This window comes from Phyllobates terribilis, unplaced genomic scaffold, assembly GCF_046119375.1.
Source record: "Phyllobates terribilis strain yellow unplaced genomic scaffold, ASM4611937v1 Scaffold_2__4_contigs__length_985480577, whole genome shotgun sequence".
NCBI lineage: Eukaryota > Metazoa > Chordata > Amphibia > Anura > Dendrobatidae > Phyllobates > Phyllobates terribilis.
In genome coordinates, this window is record NW_027362762.1 from 617,018,008 (window position 1) to 617,030,144 (window position 12,137).

A 12,137-nucleotide genomic window follows, 5' to 3' on the forward strand; every position below is an offset into this window, starting at 1 on the left:
GACAAAAACATGCGAAATCGCATTCTAAAAACGCTTGACAAACGCTTGTCCCTGGCAGAAAATCCGCATGTAAAATCCGCATGTAAAATCCGCATGTAAAATCCGCATGTACAATCCGCATGCGTTTTTTCTGCCAGGGAGATGCAGAAACGCTCAGGAAAAATCCGGAGCATTTCTGCATTGTGGGCACATAGCCTTATAGTGTTTTATCTAAATTGAATACTTTCCAAATGAATGTCGATTTGAATCGCTTTTTTCGTAATGTGATACACAAAGCGCATTTCTGCTCTATACCGCCTTATCCTGTGGACACTGTTATCTGTTGACAGTGTTACAGATTTAGATTGTATTACATTGTCAGATTTAGGGTTAAAAATTAAAAGTACGTTTTTTCCACCAAAAACTTACCATCCAGTGGAAACTTATATCTCTTTTGTTAATGTTGAAGTGGAGACTCTCATTGACAATATACAACATGAGAATTTTTTTCCTAGAAAAAACGTAACGATGGAAGAAAAAAGAGCATTACTTTCTTTACAAAATGACACCTCTTTGATAATTAAACCGGCAGACAAGGGGGGATCGGTTGTGGTTATGGACCGGGCTAAATATATTGGTGCGGTTTTAAGACAGTTATCTGACAGAGACACATATTTACCTTTAACTTGCAATCCACTATGTGAAATGCAAAATAAAATAAAACAATTGATTGATAAACATGTGTCAGCAGGTGTCTTAATAAGAAAATGTCAGAATATCTAGTGAAGGAGGACCCTGTAACACCTGTCCTGTATATATTGCCCAAGTTACACAAAACATTAACCGATCCCCGTGGCCGACCAATCGTGGCTTCCACGAATTCAGTATTGTCACCCTTGTCCATAACGTTAGAAAGACTTTTGACTTCTTTGGTCAAATTGAGTAAATCATTTATTTTGGACACTGGTGACTTTTTAAATAAAATTAAAACAGTGAGTGATATCTCCCCATCTGCAATTTTGGTTACTATAGATGTGATAAATTTATATACCTTGATTGAACATACAAAAGGGATCAACACAGTTATGTGGCTTTTGAATGAACAAAATTTTCCTATTATACAACAGAATTTTATTTTAGAAACTTTGCAGGTGGTTTTGTATGAAAACGCGATCGCCGCCGGGTGTCAGCTGATTGTCACAGTTGACACCCAGTGCTATGTGCTGGGAGCGGTCCCGCACCTCTCCCGGCACATTAACCCCCGCAATGCTGTGATCGAAGGTGGAGGTGATCGCGATACTCACCTCTCCTGGCGGCATCCAACGCTGTCTGCCGCAGCTTCCCGGATGTTGCCATGACGACCCGATGCAGTATCTCCTACATCTGCAGCGCTGACAGCCTGTATAGCATAGGGATGGTGCTCCATCCCTATGCTATACAGGCGATCAGAGTAAAAAAAGTGAAAGTCGCATAGTGGGACAAAGTATAAAAGTTAAAAAAAGTGTTAAAAAATGAAAAAAAAAAATTGTAAAAATATTAACCCCTTTAAAGCTCAGACGTATTAATACGCGTCTGTGCCCTGGGCTTTAAGACCTTGACCCGTATTAATACGTCATTGCGAACGCGCGCACACAGGCTGACACCTGGTACTATGTGCAGGGAGCTGTCCCGCACCGCTCCCGGCACATTAACCCCCGCAATGCTGCGATTGAAATCGATCACAGCATTGCGGTGGCAAGGGAAGGTGATCGCAATACTCACCTCCTCTGCCGCGGCTTCCCTGGTGTTGTCATGACTACCCAATGTTGTTATGACAACATCCAGGTCACTAGACAGCAGGAAGATGTTTTGGTCATGCGCAGTGCATGTCCAAAATATCTTCTCCCTGTGCAGCACTGACAGCCTGCATAGCACAAGGATGGTGCTCCATTCCTGTGCTATGTAGGCGATCAGAATAAAAAAAGTGAAAGTCCCATAGTGGGAGAAAGTATAAAAATAAAAAAAGTGTCAGAAAGTGAAAAAAAAAAAAAAAATTGTACAAATATTAAAAAAAATAAAAATAAATAATCCACCAAAAATAAAAATATAATGTACCCATCAATAAATGTTATTATGAAAAAAAAACAAAAAAAACAATAAAAGTACACATATTTGGTATCCCTCGTCCGGAACGACCTGACCTATAAAACTGTCCCACTAGTTAACCCCTTTAGTGAACACGGTAAAAAAAAAATAAAAACAAAGCAAAAAACAATGCTTTATCATCATACCACCAAACAAAAAATGGAATAACATGCGATCAAAAAGACGAATGCAAATAAAAATGGTACCGCTGAAAACGTCATCTTGTCCCGCAAAAAACAAGCCACCATACAGCTCCATTAGCCGAAAAATAAAAAAATTATAGCTCTCAGAATAAAGCGATGCAAAAAAATAATTTTTTCTATAAAATAGCTTTTATTGTGTAAAAGCGCCAAAACATAGAAAAACTATATAAATGTAGTACCACTGTAAACGTACTGACCCGAAGAATAAAGCGACCTTATAAATTTTACCACACGCAGAACAGCATAAAAAAATTAAAAAAAACAAACAATTCCTAAATTGTTGTTTTTTGTTTATTCTGACTCCCAAAAATCAGAATAGAAAGCGATCAAAAAATGTCACGTGCCTGAAAATGGCACCAATAAAAACGTCAACTCATCCCGCAAAAAACAAGCCATCACATGACTTTGTTGGCCAAAATATAGAAAAATTATACCTCTCAAAATATGGCGATGCAAAAACTACAAAAAAATGCGTCTTTTAGTGTGTGACAGCTGTCAATCATAAAAACCCGATATGAATCTGGTATCACTGTAGTCACACCGACCAGAAGAATAAAGTCATCTAATCACTTATACCGCACGAGGAACGGCGTAAAAAATAAACTCTCGAGTTAGGTTTAAGGTTGTGCTAGGGTTAGGGTTGGGCTAGGGTTAGGGTTGGGCTAGGGTTAGGGTTGGGATTAGGGTTGGGGTTAGTGTTGGGGTTAGGCTAGGGTTGGGGTTAGGGTTGGGTTAGGCTAGGGTTAGGGTTGGGCTAGGGTTAGTGTTGGGATTTTTTTCAAAAGTAAAAAAAAAAAGATGACGATATGGCGACTAGTGTTGAGCGCAAGTGCTCGCTACCTGAGTTTGCATCGGGTGCTCGGGTATGCACTGAGTATCGTGGGTGCTGGAGTGACATGCTCGAGTCTCCACCCCATATGCTTCATGGCCCAATAAAACTCGCGGGGATTGCCTGCCATGCACGAGTGATCACCGCATTTTTTTTTTTGATGTCTAATAACCGTGAAACATGCGGGCGGGGACTCGAGCATGTCACTCGAGCATGCACGATACATGGTGCATACCTGAGTACCCGATGCAAACTCAAGAAGCGAGCACTTGCGCTCAAGACTAATGACAACTTATTCAATATGATGACGTAATGTTATAATTCTGTGTGGTACCTCTGTGTTCAAAATGTTCACTCTACCCCTTGATAAATTCCTTGAGGGGTGTAGTTTCCAAAATGAGGTCACTTGTGGGGGGTTTCCACTGTTTAGGCACATCAGGGGCTCTCCAAACGCGACATGGCGCCACTCTCGATTCCAGCCAATTTTGCGTTCGAAGCGTCACACAGTGCTCCTTCCCTTCTGAACTCTGCCGTGAGCCCAAACACTGTATTTTCCCCACATAAGGGGAAATGGCGTACTCAGGAGAAATTGCACAAAAGTTTTTGGGGTCCATTTTCTCCTCTTACCCTTGTGAAAATAAAAAAATTGGGGCTAAAACATAATTTTTGTGGAAAAAGTTTGATTTTTTTTATTTCCACGGCTCCATGTTATAAACTTCTGTGAAGCACTTGGGGGTTCAGGGTGCTCACCACACATCTAGATAAGTTCCCTGAGGGGTGTAGTTTCCAAAATGGTGTCATTTGTGGGGGGTTTCCACTGTTTAGGCACATCAGGGGCTCTCCAAAAGCAACATGGCGTCCGCTAATTATTCAAGCAAATTTTACATTCAAAAAGTCAAATGGCACTCCTTTTCTTCCAAACCCTGCCCTGCGCCCAAGCAGTGGTTTCCCCCCACATATGGGGTATCTGCTTACTCTGCAGAAATTGCACAACAAACTGCATGGTGCAATTTCTCCTGTTACCTTTATGAAAATGCAAAATTTGGGGCTGAAAAACATTTTTGTGGGAAAAATGTGAAAATTTTATTTCTACGGCTCAATGTTATAAACTTCTGTGAAGCACCTGGGGGTTCCAGGTGCTCACCACACATCTAGATAAGTTCCCTGAGGGGTATAGGTTCCAAAATTGTGTCACTTGTGGGGGTTTCCACTGTTTAGGCACATCAGGGGCTCTCCAAACGCAACATGGCGTCCGCTAATTATTCAAGCAAATTTTACATTCAAAAAGTCAAATGGCGCTCCTTCCCTTCTGAGCCCTGCCGTGCACCCAAACAGTGTTTTTTCCCCACATATGGGGTATCTGCGTGTTCAGGGGAAATTGCACAACTAATTTTGGGGTCCATTTTTTCCTGTTACCCCTGCGAAAATAAAAAAAAATGGGTCTAAAGTAACAATTTTGTGAAAAAAGTTAAATGGTCATTTTTTTCTTCCACATTCCAAAAATTCCTGTGAAATACCTGAAGGGTTAATAAAGTTCTTGAATGTGGTTTTGAGCACCTTGAGGGGTGCAGTTTTTAGAATGGTGTCACTTTGGGGTATTTTCTGTCATAAAGACCCCTCAAAGTGACTTCAAATGTGATGTGGTCCCTAAAAAAAATGGTTTTGTAAATTTTGTTGGAAAAATGAGAAATCGCTGGTCAATTTTTAACCCTTATAGCTCTCTAATAAAAAAAAATTTGGGTTCCAAAATTGTGCTGATGTAAAGTAGACATGTGGGAAATGTTATTTATTAACTATTTTGTGTGACATATCTTTCTGATTTAAGGGCATAAAAATTCAAATTTTGAAAATTGCAAAATTTTCAACATTTTCGCCAAATTTCAGTTTTTTTCACAAATAAATGCAAATGATATCGAAGAAATTTTACCACAATCACGAAGTACAATATGTCACAAAAAACAATCTCAGAATCAGGGGGATCCGTTGAAGCGTTCCAGAGTAATTACCTCATAAAGTGACAGTGGTCAGAATTGTAAAAATTGTCCTGGTCATTAACATGCAAACCACCTTGGGGGATAAAGGGGTCAAATCTACTGAATGTTGGAAAACAGTCAAATCAGCAGGGGAAAATAAATACTAGCACTAGTGGGATTTGAACCCACACCTTCAAAGAGACTGGAACCTTAAACCAGTGCAACAGCCCACTCAGCCATTTTACCATTATGGGCTTGCTTATGGTAGTTCTTGAGTAAGTAAAGCACATCTGACTATATTAAAACTCCTGGATGTTGGAAAATGGACAAATCACTAGGAAAAAAGAACAATTCTAGCACCAGTGGGATTCAAACCCACACCTCCAAAAACAACGAAGCCTTAAAGAAGAAGATTAGCCCACTCAGCATTTTCACCATTAAAGACTTGTGCATGCTAGCTTCCTTGGAGTAAGTAAAGCTCATCTGACTATATTAAAACTAATGGATGTTGGAAAATATGTAAATCACCAGGAAAAAGTAATGATTCTGGCACCAGTGGGATTCAATCCCATGCCTCCAAAGACACTAGAGTCTTAAACCAGAGAATTAGCCCATTCAGCAGTGTTACCTTTGGTAGCTTGCACATGCTAGCTTCCTTGGAGTAAGTGAAGTACACCTGACTATATTAAACTACTGAATGTTGGAAAATCACTAGAAAAAAGTAATGATTCTGGCACCAGTAGGATTCTAAACTACTGGATGTTGGTAAATAAGCAAATCGCCAGGAAAAATCAATGATTCTGGTACCAGTGGGATCCGAACCCACACCTCCAAAGAGCCTGGAGCCTCAAACAAGCACTTTGGCTCACTCAGCCATTTCACAATTAAAGACCTGCACATTTTAGTTACTTGGGTTAAGTGGAGCACATCTGACTGTATTAAAACTACTGGATGTTGGAAAATAAGCAAATCACAAGGAAATAATAATTCTGGCATCAGTGGGATTCAAGCTCAGACTTCCAAGGAAACTAGAGTCTTAAACCAGAAAATTAGCCCACTTAGTCATGTTACTGCTAAATACTTGCATATGATAGCTTCCTTGGAGTAAGTAAAGCACATCTGACTGTATTAAGACTACTAAATGCTGGAAAATCACTAGAAAAAAAGTAAAGATTCTGGCACCAGTAGGATTCTAACGCACACCTTCAAAAGACTAGAGTGTTAAACTAGCGCATTAGCCCACTCAGCCATATTACTGTTAAATACTTGCATCTGCTAGCTTCCCTGGAGTAAGTGAAACACATCTGACTATATTAAAACTACTGGATGTTGGAAAATAGTAAAATCATCAGGAAAAGTAATGATTCTGATAACAGTGGGACTCAAACCCACACCTCCAAAGAAACTAGAGCATTGCCCCAGTGCATTAGCCCACTAAGCCATCTAACCTTTAAAGTCTTGCATTTGCTTGCTTTCTCAGGGTAAGTGAATTACATTGGACTATATTAATACTAATGGATGTTGAAAAATAGGCAAAATAGGCAAATCACTACTTAGTCATGGTATGGGTGTTACATTATGGTGGTGTTATTAGGATATTATATACAGAGACTGAATATAGTGGTATTATTCAGTCATTTATTACTATGTGCTCAAGAAGACCAGATGATTGGCGACTCAATCCACACCACTGACCACCAGGACCAGGCTGCTCGCTGGGTGGCTCAGACTTCTGGAAATAGTGCCACTGGTACCAATTATTTTTACATTATCATAACTTGTGATCAATTATGAACAATAGTTTTATTATTGAGATTCTCCTTTGTTATCAATGACCAATTCGCATTGCTCTTGACTAGACATGAGCATATCATACCAATAATTGGTGAATATAAATGGGCCTTTAATCAGGGTGCATTTATGATTGGTACCTAGGGCAGCATGAACGGTAAAAACGGCCCTGCCTGCAGGCAAGGCGACTTAATAGAGACCCCAATCTGTGGAAGGGGACGGAGCAGGCATAGGCCTGTATGCTTTCTAATGCCAGGACTGAATTTTAGTCCTAGTCCATCCCTGTTACTAAGTAACAGAAAAATAGAAGTAAATGATTAAACCCTGACATTTAAATCTCTTGCACACATTAAGTTCTCGGCCATATTTGGCATCATCTTTATTTTCAGGTGTATAACACGTTACTTTTCACCATACTTTGCGTGGCAGCTATTTGGATCATGCTATAATCATCACTCACCTGTACCGACACCTTTTCCCACCCATAGATCAATGTGAATTCCTGGGGTGGATTTATTCTACCGTATGGAGACTATATTCACTTACTCCTTATGCTTGTTTTTACATCCACTTTTTTGTTTCTACCTTATATCAGAGGACGACTCTTGGTCATTTACCATTACCCCTGATGAAACCATCTTAGAATGGTGATATGGTAGGGGGCGCTCTCCCATTGATATTTGATAGCAGAATACACTTCTTTCTCTTGGTCACTAACTACTGCCATTTATTTAGGTTACTTTCTGGACATGTTTTTCCACTGTATGTAATACTTATGCACGGATTCGTATTTGCATACGTATTTATTCACATATTGCTTTCAGCACATAGTATACCTTGACTGGGTTTTTCTTTCTCTTCTTTATATACTTGGCATCCCTCTTGTATATTTTGACCATGTGGGGAACTTTCTGGTCTATATCTGTCCAGTCCAGAGGTTTTACTGTATGGTGGCTGTTTCTTTACCATTTAGCGGTTTTTAATTGTTTTTAGATGTTTTGTTGTTGTTCGGTCTCAATAAATATTTTTTAGAAGTGCAGCCTTCCACGTGTGTATATTTCTCCTTCTTTGTGTATACATTTTTTATATACTGGCTAGTATTCTAGATTTATTGTTATTCGGCTGTGCCATCCTCACTCATCAGTGATCAGTTTTTGAAATGCCCAGACACTCTCCTGGTCATGGCCTCCACCTTCTCCAAGCAGGTAGATTTTTCAAGTTTGTATAAGGCATTAAGAAATTTTGCATGATTTAATTTAGGAAATGGCTAATGCAGGAAGCATGAGTAACTGTTAAAAAGTAGTGCAGCAACAATGTTCCGAGCATTGTCACTTACAACAATGCCAAGTTGCAATTTACGGGGAGCCATCCAGGGTAAGATTTGCTGCTTGATGCAGTGGAGCAATTCATCAATGGTATGGCTTTTGTCGCCCATGCTCACAAGCTGTTAAACAGTTTTTCAGCGCTTAAGCTTAGAGGAATAAAAAAACTGAGGGCAGGGAGTAGTTGCAACTTTCTGCTTTTTTTTTTTTTTTTGTTGGAGATGGGTTCATGTCCATTGAGGATCATGTGGAGGAGATGCAGAGAGATCTGGATAAATGCTGACTGGCATTGGAATCAGATCTAGCGCCCAACCTCAATGTTAATGTCTAAGCATGTCTAGAGAGTGGTCCACATTCTCCTGCACATGTTAGCGCAGAGTGCACATCTCTTTCTTATTTTTTTAATCAGATATTATCTTTATTGAAAACTTTTTAGTAATAGAATGAAAACAAGACAAATAGACCCTCTCACTCACTCCCTTCCACCCCTTTCTAGACCATCTCAGGACAAAATTTGCAGAAAGGCTTACAGTATGGACTAATTATTACACAATAAGTTGACAGTGTTGGGTTCAGTTAACATTTAGCGAATTACCTATTACCTTCAAGAAACCGCTTGTTATAGCTGGTGTCAAATACTTTCATTGTACCATAGAATTAAATATCACACACATGTAGGGTTACAGACAAAGCTTAAGTATGAATTAGGGTACCAGTTGAAATTGAACCATGTATGGACAAAATAGACAAGCCGTGGGAAGCTCTCCATCTTTCCAAATGTTTTTGATACTTGAGTATGGCTTTTAATTTTTGATATACTCCCTCTTCTAGATGCACAAGCATCTGCATTTTTTTCTATAAATTCAAGCCAGTGTGCTGCTATAACTTTTGTAACTTGGTCAAGTGTTCTTTTAAGCTCCACTCTTACATTTTCTTCTTCCCTTACCCCATCAACATAGCCCAAAACACAAATTACATGTTGTGTAGGAATTTTGAGGTCAACACATTATTCACATAGTTTATAGTTTGGTTCCAAAAATTCCCAAGTGAGTTACAAGCCCAAAACATATGTATAATATCAGTTGGTCCACCCCCACATCTTGGGCATGAGTCACCTGATCTCACCCCTATTTTAAACATGAATCCAGGGGTCTTATACACCCAGTGCAAGACGTATAATTGTGAAATCCTCTGGACCTAGCTAATGGACAATTCAGGAACCCGAGGACACTACATCTTCCCATTGGTCAGGGTAAATTGCCCCAATATCCTGCTCCCATTTTTCTTTAATTTTCAAAAGAGTGGACACAAATTGCACCAGTAGTAGTTTATAAAACCGAAAAATAGTTCCTGCTTCCCGATTTTGATTTAAAACATATGAAATATTAAGCTTTCCTAAGGGGAGGCAAAGTTCTCATTATCCTGAATTTTTTTTCCAGAAGCACTGGGACAAAACTCAAAAGTCTCAGGTATGTGCTGGGCTGTTCAGCAGATAAGCCTATTTCTTGCAATCTGAGGGAGGCAAAGGCGGTCAAACTAGCGCTTTTTAATTTTCAGCCAATTCTCTTTCATTGGGAAGCCCTCATTAGAAACCTTGTACACTATATTTATTTATTTATATATATATACAGTACAGACCAAAAGTTTGGACACACCTTCTCATTTAAAGATTTTTCTGTATTTTCATAACTATGAAAAATGTACATTCACACTGAAGGCATCAAAACTATGAATTAACACATGTGGAATTATATACTTAACAAAAAAGTGTGAGACAACTGAAAATATGTCTTATATTCTAGGTTCTTCAAAGTATCCACCTTTTGCTTTGATGACTGCTTTGCACACTCTTGGCATTCTCTTGATGAGCTTCAAAAGGTAGTCACCGGAAATGGTCTTCTAACAATCTTGAAGGAGTTCCCAGAGATGCTTAGCACTTGTTGGCCCTTTTGCCTTCACTCTGTGGTCCAGCTCACCCCAAACCATCTCGATTGGGTTCAGGTCCGGTGACTGTGGAGGCCATGTCATCTGGCGTAGCACCCCATCACTCTCCTTCTTGGTCAAATAGCCCTTACACAGTCTGGAGGTGTGTTTGGGGTCATTGTCCTGTTGAAAAATAAATGATGGTCCAACTAAATGCAAACTGGATGGAACCTAATGCCGCTGCAAGATGTTGTGGTAGCCATGTTGGTTCAGTATGCCTTCAATTTTGAATAAATCCCAACAGTGTCAAAAGCAAAGCACCCCCACACCATCACACCTCCTCCTCCATGCTTCACGGTGGGAACCAGGCATGTAGAGTCCATCCGTTCACCTTTTCTGCGTCGCACAAAGACACGGTGGTTGGAACCAAAGATCTCAAATTTGGACTCATCAGACCAAAGCACAAATTTCCACTGGTCTAATGTCCATTCCTTGTGTTCTTTAGCCCAAACAAGTCTCTTCTGCTTGTTGCCTGTCCTTAGCAGTGGTTTCCTAGCAGCTATTTTACAATGAAGGCCTGCTGCACAAAGTCTCCTCCTAACAGTTGTTGTAGAGATGTGTCTGCTGCTAGAACTCTGTGTGGCATTGACCTGGTCTCTAATCTGAGCTGCTGTTAACCTGTGATTTCTGAGGCTGATGATTCGGATAAACTTATCCTCAGAAGCAGTGGTGACTCTTGGTCTTCCTTTCCTGGGGCGGTCCTCATGTGAGCCAGTTTCTTTGTAGCGCTTGATAGTTTTTGCAACTGCACTTGGGGACATTTTCAAAGTTTTCCCAATTTTTCGAACTGACTGACCTTCATTTCTTAAAGTAATGATGGCCACTCATTTTTCTTAACTTAGCTGCTTTTTTCTTGCCATAATACAAATTCTAACAATCTATTCAGTAGGACTATCAGCTGTGTATCCACCAGACTTCTGCACAACACAACTGATGGTCCCAACCCCATTTATAAGGCAAGAAATCCCACTTATTAAACCTGACAGGGCACACCTGTGAAGTGAAAACCATTTCCGGTGACTACCTCTTGAAGCTCTTCAAGAGAATGCCAAGAGTGTGCAAAGCAGTCATCAAAGCAAAAGGTGGCTACTTTGAAGAACCTAGAATATAAGACATATTTTCAGTTGTTTCACACTTTTTTGTTAAGTATATAATTCCACATGTGTTAATTCATAGTTTTGATGCCTTCAGTGTGAATGTACAATTTTCATAGTCATGAAAATACAGAAAAAACTTTAAATGAGAAGGTGTGTCCAAACTTTTGGTCTGTACTGTATAAAGGCACAAACCAGAAATTTTAGGCCAATATTCCAGTGGCTCGAAGAAAATCTTGTGAATCTGATAGCTGTTCTTATTCAAAGCTCACTAAATTTCAGTAGATTAGCTAACCCAGAACATTATTCATTCAGGAGAATGGTCTCTCAATCAGATGTTCCTTCTCATCACCAAATAGATCGCAATTCCAATATTTTCTTTATCAGATTTGTAAAGCAGCTTCCTGGTAATCCAGTTCCATCCTCAAGCATCATTGCTTCCTATTGGCTCAAGTTCTGGAGTAAGTAGTTATTACCCGATTTGCCCTCTTTTTATTGCCATTTAATTCCCATGGTGTACTGGCACTGGGCATCCATCAAAGAATAAAATGTTAATTTGTTGGAGTCAGCAGCAGAGTTTTCCCAACCATAATCAATGTTATTGTTTTGCTGCATACAAATACAAGTGCTGGTGATTTCTGGGAGTCTTGTATGTGGACCTAATTGATATGACATGCATTTGCTTTAGTTGCTCATTGTTTACTAAACAGGCGGTCAAGTATTATTAACAGATTGTGTGCAGACTAGGAAAATACATTTTATTCTAGTGAGTAATCAGGTTTTTCTTGTAATATATTTTTTTTTACCACAATGTTAAAACACTTTGCTTTTTTTCAACT